Consider the following 7,955-nt stretch of genomic DNA (forward strand, 5'->3'; position numbering starts at 1 on the left):
ATAAGAGTCGAGGGACATGAAAGGGAAGCAGTGGTTGGGAAGGAAGTGAGACAGGGTTGTAGCCTCTCCCCGAAGTTATTCAATCTGTGTATTGAGCAAGCAGTAAAGGAAACAAAGGAAAAATTTGTAGTAGGTATTAAAATCCATGGAGAAGAAATAAAAACTTTGAGGTTCACTGATGACATTGTAATTCTGTCAGAGACAGCAAAGGACTTGGAAGAGCAGTTGAACGGAATGGACAGTGTCTTGAAAGGAGGATACAAGATGAACATCAACAAAATCAAAATGAGGATAATGGAATGTAGTCGAATTAAATCGGGTGGTGCTGAGGGAATTAGATTAGGAAATGAGACACTTAAAGTAGTAAGAAATAGAGAGGATATAAAATGTAGACTGGCAATGGCAAGGAAAGCGTTTCTGAAGAAGAGAAATTTGTTAACATCGAGTATAGATTTAAGTGTCAGGAGGTCGTTTCTGAAAGTATTTGTATGGAGTGTAGCCATGTATGGAAGTGAGACATGGACGATAAATAGTTTGGACAAGAAGAGAATAGAAGATTTCGAAATGTGGTGCTACAGAAGAATGCTGAGATTAGATGGGTAGATCACATAACTAATGAGGAGGTGTTGAATAGAAGTGGGGAGAAGAGGAGTTTGTGGCACAACTTGACAAGAAGAAGGGACCGGTTGGTGGGACATGTTCTGAGGCATCAAAGGATCACAAGTTTAGCACTGGCAGGCAGCGTGGAGGGTAAAAATCGTAGAGGGAGACCAAGAGATGAATACACTAAGCAGATTCAGAAGGACGTAGGTTGCAGTAAGTACCGGGAGATGAAGAAGCTTGCACAGGATAGAGTAGCATGGAGAGCTGCATCAAACCAGTCTCAGGACTGAAGAGCACAACAACAACCACAGTTGTAACTATGTACATGAGATTATTAATAAAATACATACACTGTGACATTTTAAACTTGTTACATTGAAAGCCCAAATAATGTAGCTACTCATAACTCCAACTTTTATTATGAGACAAACCCTGAAATCGCGGGAAAAATTGGCTGTTTCACATAAAAAGACCAATGCCACTCAAAAAATATATGGAATAGCTAATTTTTTGCGATTTCACGGCTGGTCCCATAGTAGAAGTTGTCCGCAACGATGAGTAACTTCGATACGATTTTTGATGCATGTCACGATGTATATATTACGCTGCACTTTCATGAAAGAAAATATATAGCTGAATGCTTTCAGCTAAATTTCAAAATCATGTAAGAAGTCTCCAGGATCATCAATCACGTTGACTGAACAAGTTGAGGCCTCTCCAGTTTCTCTTGGTCTTCCTTTGCCGACTTGGTTAATAACATCTTCTGGGAGATCATTAAGTCGAGCAACTCATGTTTTTAATCTTGAGTTGGTTTCTGATGAGAAGAAGAGAATTTACAGTTTGTTCAGAAAGTCTGTTCCGAAGCTTATTTTTCACAATATTCATGGAGCTAAACACCCTTTCTACTTCGGCGTTTGAATGTGGTAAAGATAGAACAGCAATAGCGAAATCACTTTGAAGGTGTTTATTCCAATCGCATTTTTATATTCGGCTACTTTAGCCCAAAAGCTAATAGTGTCCCCGTTTAGCGGATTCCAATCAACGAAGTGAATAAATTGCCACTGCTGCAAGATTTTGTCAATTTTTTCGTCATGGTATTCCATTTCCTTTACAAGATTAGTTAGTGACGTGTCTTTTGATTGTTTCAAAGTTTCTTCCTCACTCAAGAGTATCATTCTTTCTAAAGCTTTGTAGTTGGCTGGAAGTCTTTTTTGGATTTCTTCTCCTAACTTTACGTTAAAATCAATACACCGTTTTTTTTATTCCTGCAATACTAACATTATGATTTACTGGAAGCTTCTGCACATGTGATTCAAAAAGATATCCGGGGTAGGGGACGGGATTAAGGTGATCTCTTATTTTGAGATCTATGTAGTCTTGGTCGGTTGTTGCTGCCGTCGGCAACAGAATTCTTTGGCAGACTGAACGTAGCAAAGCCATCAAACAACTTAACAGTTTTACGGGGTTTGCTTTTTCACTCTCAAAGATTTTGATTGTCTGTTGCACCTCACCAAGAATTGTTTTCAAAACGTACATGTAGAGTCGATTCTGTTCATCTGAGTACATATTATAAAGCATCTCCGTTGTGTAACATCGATCTTTAGTAGTCTTAAAATGCAATTTTAGTTCATCCCACTGGAATAAAATTCTTGCTATAGCCGGTTCGATAGATAGCCATCGTGTGTCACACACTTTCAGTATTTTTAACGGTGCATCACCGCAATTAATTAGCTGAAAAATATTTTGATAGTCCATTTGGCGCTTTGACGAGTGTGTGAACCAGGTGTATGTTTCACAGACCAGAAACTGTATGTTGCGTGGCAAAGTGATTTCTGATGCGTGCGTTACTGCCAACTGTAATGAGTGACGTACACAAGGTATCAAAATGAGATGTGGAAGATTGTGTTCCGGTTTCAGAATTGTAGCTATACACGCTGTGGCAGGAACCAGTCATAACAGCTGCATTATCAGTTCCTATTGGAATTAAATTTTGTATTTTGAGGCCCTCAGCTTTTAAACTCTGTAAAAGTGCCGATACCATTCTGACGGGATCACAACTCTCCAGGGGCTGCAAAGCTAAAAATGCAGACACAACTTTTTTTTTATTTAAACTGAAATATCTTACGACGATCCCGAGATATTTCCTGATGCTTATATCTGTTGATTCATCTAAAAATAAACTATATTTTTGGTCACCTGTGTCACTTAAAAGTTCCTTTTTGAAATGAGGTGCTAGAATATAATTTATTGGCTCCGTACATTTGGTTCTATGTAATTTCTTGTCGTTTGTTGATTTAGAATCCTTAAAGCATTTTTTACACACGTCAGTCAAGTGATCAGTGTTGGAAACTGAGCTATGTTCAGCAATGTACAACGCTAACGTACACTCACCTCTTGCACGTGAATTACATGTTTTCACTGGTACTGCAAAAAATATCAGCTGCGTATTTTGAGAAATTAGTTCATATTTTGCTCTATGTTTTTTCTTTTCCAAATGCTTTTTCAAATCGTTAATTTTTGCATATATTTCGGGCTGACAATAGCTACAATAGGCTTTAGTTGAGTTGCCTGGCACAGGCTTCAACCAATTTTTGAACTCCATGCAGTTTTCCCACTCTTTTCTATAACTCTGGCTGTAGATCTTTCTTTTAGGCGGCACTTGCATGATTTTTTTTAATAACTGCGTTAATTCCACACAACTACTATCGCTACACAATCAAAACCGATAATTTGTAAACAACTGAAAGAACTAACAACACCGCAACACATTGATAAAACTAAAATAATTATAACATTCCAAACAGTCCGTTCTCACTCATAGTTGAGTCACGAAGCCCCTACAGTTTTTCTGCAGGTTCGCTACTGTTCTGTATAAACGCTGCGAAACGATTGCGCGTTTTGTAAATGAAGTGCAAAAGCACATTCAAAATAAAAATGCGGTCGTATTTCGGACTTATTATGGCACTATAAATTGTAGCAGCTTTCAAAACTATCACTTTTCCGATTTCCAAAGAATGCTCTGAGGAATGTGAATAATTATTATAGGAATTTAAAAAAATGCTCATTTTAACGTACTTACACTTTTAGGCTTGCGAGAAAATATTTACATTTTCTATTCACTCGTTTGGCATCAGAACTTCGATACTTAACGAGACTGGCAAAAATCTGTTTATCATCTTTTCATGATGTTACTACTGTGTAAATGGCTGACTGTTTCTTGGATACAAATAAGATTGTCAGTTGACAACTTTTCCACTCTGTACCTATTAATATACTAGTATTTGTTTGGGCTGGGGGTTGTTTTGAGGGAGGCGACCAGACAGCGAGGTCATCGGTCTCATCGGATTAGGGAAGGCCGGGGAAGGAAGTCGGCGGTGCCCTTTCAAAGGAACCATCCCAGCATTTGCCTGCAGCGATTTAGGGAAATCACGGAAAACCTAAATCAGGATGGCCGGACGCGGGATTGAACCGTCGTCCTCCCGAATGCGAGTCCAGTGTGCTAACCACTGCGCCACCTCGCTCGGTACTGGTATTTGGTTTCATACTTCAGTTTCACTAAAAAAGAAAACACAGCTGTGCATTTTTGTATTAGATTAAGGAAATATATGGATCTTTTTGTACATAATTAAGATAGCCGTGTATAAGTAGTTTCCAAGAAAATTGTTAAAATTAGCAGGTCGTAAGAAAGTTCATGATAGCAAACAAGTGTTTTGAATCACAATTGACTACATTATGCGAGTATAAATGAAGAGTTAATTAAAGTCTCTAGCGGATACTGGTGAGTTGAGTTTTTCTCCACAGAGTAATCTTTCCTTTTCCCTCCCCTCAAGGGCATTAGGGAAGTAAAGGAATGTTGATATTTATTAGGACGAGAAAATTAGCACAACACTGAGGATGTAGCGGTGGTCCATAGCCGAAAGTGACTGTTTTAAGACCGACTCATACGCAAAAGATTTAAAAGGTAACTTAGTCTTGACTGCCTAAAAACTCGCTAGAAGTCGATAATTTTTTTTCCGCTAAAGCCACAATTTTGCGGGCTAAAAGTTCATAAAATCCGCTAGTTCTAGCGACTTTGTCGCTAGAACGGCAACATTGCGGCAGGCATCCACGGAGAACAAAGAACTTGTGTGGGGTAGCATGTCTGTCCAAGTTCCGTCCTGGTTGCGATTCGACACAAGACGCCAGTCAATCTGGGAGGCCATTCGCAACAGGCAGACTCAAGTGGGAGGCACTCGAACACCCGCCCTTTAAGCCCGATCTCCCCCATGAGAATAACACGCGAGGATATGTAGCAGCCAGTTACGGACTTCTTCAAGCAGCAGGACACAGTGTTTTACCAAACGGGTATCTTCAACCTGCTGCATCAGTGGGATGATTGACTTAGTGCTCAAGGCGGTGTGTCAGATTGGCATACTGATTCTGGAATGTACGGCCTTTGAAAGGAAAGTTTTGTATCACACCTTATAAATACACTCCTGGAAATTGAAATAAGAACACCGTGAATTCATTGTCCCAGGAAGGGGAAACTTTATTGACACATTCCTGGGGTCAGATACATCACATGATCACATTGACAGAACCACAGGCACATAGACACAGGCAACAGAGCATGCACAATGTCGGCACTAGTACAGTGTATATCCACCTTTCGCAGTAATGCAGGCTGCTATTCTCCCATGGAGACGATCGTAGAGATGCTGGATGTAGTCCTGTGGAACGGCTTGCCATGCCATTTCCACCTGGCGCCTCAGTTGGACCAGCGTTCGTGCTGGACGTGCAGACCGCGTGAGACGACGCTTCATCCAGTCCCAAACATGCTCAATGGGGGACAGATCCGGAGATCTTGCTGGCCAGGGTAGTTGACGTACACCTTCTAGAGCACGTTGGGTGGCACGGGATACATGCGGACGTGCATTATCCTGTTGGAACAGCAAGTTCCCTTGCCGGTCTAGGAATGGTAGAACGATGGGTTTGATGACGGTTTGGATGTACCGTGCACTATTCAGTGTCCCCTCGACGATCACCAGTGGTGTACGGCCAGTGTAGGAGATCGCTCCCCACACCATGATGCCGGGTGTTGGCCCTGTGTGCCTCGGTCGTATGCAGTCCTGATTGTGGCGCTCACCTTCACGACGCCAAACACGCATACGACCATCATTGGCACCAAGGCAGAAGCGACTCTCATCGCTGAAGACGACACGTCTCCATTCGTCCCTCCATTCACGCCTGTCGCGACACCACTGGAGGCGGGCTGCACGATGTTGGGGCGTGAGCGGAAGACGGCCTAACGGTGTGCGGGACCGTAGCCCAGCTTTTTGGAGACGGTTGCGAATGGTCCTCGCCGATACCCCAGGAGCAACAGTGTCCCTAATTTGCTGGGAAGTGGCGGTGCGGTCCCCTACGGCACTGCGTAGGATCCTACGGTCTTGGCGTGCATCCGTGCGTCGCTGCGGTCCGGTCCCAGGTCGACGGGCACGTGCACCTTCCGCCGACCACTGGCGACAACATCGATGTACTGTGGAGACCTCACGCCCCACGTGTTGAGCAATTCGGCGGTACGTCCACCCGGCCTCCCGCATGCCCACTATACGCCCTCGCTCAAAGTCCGTCAACTGCACATACGGTTCACGTCCACGCTGTCGCGGCATGCTACCAGTGTTAAAGACAGCGATGGAGCTCCGTATGCCACGGCAAACTGGCTGACACTGACGGCGGCGGTGCACAAATGCTGCGCAGCTAGCGCCATTCGACGGCCAACACCGCGGTTCCTGGTGTGTCCGCTGTGCCGTGCGTGTGATCATTGCTTGTACAGCCCTCTCGCAGTGTCCGGAGCAAGTATGGTGGGTCTGACACACCGGTGTCAATGTGTTCTTTTTTCCATTTCCAGGAGTGTAGTCATCAGTATTCCAGTCCTTGACGAATGAACTATCAGCCATGAACAGCGTAGTAGCATTATTTATGCACTGTGCTCGCTAACTGCTTGTTTATTCCAAGCAACACTGTCCTAGCCCAGGTATCAACCGTTGCAAGATATTTTATCAGTCATTGCCGATATAACATTTAACGACATCGTCATCAGTCTTCAGTCTTTTTTGTTGGACCTACAACTGTACTCCCTCTGCTGTGTCAACCTCTCCATCCTAGAGTAGATCTTACGCACGACGTCCTCTGTTATTTGCTGGATGTATTCCAAACTCTGTGGCTCCTACAGATTTTACCATCTACAGTTTCTTCAAGTACCGTAGAAGTTGTTCCCTGATGTCTTCTCACATACCCTACCATCTTGTCCATTCTTCTTGGCAGCGATTTCCACGCATTACTTTCCTCGCCGATTCTGTGGAGAATTCTTCATTTCTTACCTATCAGTCCACATAATTTCTATATTTTTCTGTAGCATCGCATGTCAAACGCTTCGATTCTCTTCTTTCCGGTTTTGCAAGGGTCGGTTTAAATAAAGCCCAAGCGACGCAAGATGCTGCTTGGGGCGCCAAGCTGTGAGGAGTGCCAGAGGCACCACGCTTTAGGATTTCTGTGCAGAAAGTAGCAGCGGCCGCTTGGGGCGGCAAGCCTAACTGCAAGATTTGAATGTGTATATCACAAATAGTAGCGAAAACTGGCACAGGTGAAAGTATACGAGGGAAAAGGGGTGGGGTGGGGATGAGGGAGGGGCTTCAAATAATCGTCGCTTGTGTGAAAAAATGTTCTCGAACCATCCATTGGGTTTTCCCACAGATCATGATGCACTTTCACACAATGTTTTGCTACAAGCATACATTCTCAAAAATTTCTTCCTCAAATTAAGGCCGATGTTTGATATAAGTAGACTTCTTTTGGCCAAGGATACCCTTTTCATCTGTGATTGCCTGGTTTATATGTCATCTTTGCTCTCTTTGTCATGCGTTACTTTCCTTCCAAGGTAGCAAAAACCCATCACATAGTCTACCTTTGTAATTCCCAATTTCGATCGCTAATCTCATTTCTGCTGCTCTTCATTACTTTTCATCTTTCGTCGTTTTACTCTCAATTCATATTCTATGCTCATCAGACTGTTCATTTCTTTCAGCAGGTCCTACAGTTGTTCTTCACTGTGATTGAGGACAGCAATGTCGTCAGTGAAGGCTATCGTTGTGGATTTTACCCTGGAAAATGATAAAGCCAACGGCTAATAATGACACGGTTGCGGGTGAAATGCTCTTTGTTATTTACGGCGGTACAACGAGAAACGCGTCCGCACTGGCGTAAAGCTCAGAACACACTTGTGAGGTGGCGACTAAAAATTTATTAAGTTTGCTATTAGCCTTGAAACTTTTGAATGTTTGATGTGCGCGGTTTTCGAATGAAACGACTGTTTT

Source organism: Schistocerca americana, chromosome 6 (genome assembly GCF_021461395.2).
Source record: "Schistocerca americana isolate TAMUIC-IGC-003095 chromosome 6, iqSchAmer2.1, whole genome shotgun sequence".
Taxonomy (NCBI): Eukaryota; Metazoa; Arthropoda; class Insecta; order Orthoptera; family Acrididae; genus Schistocerca; species Schistocerca americana.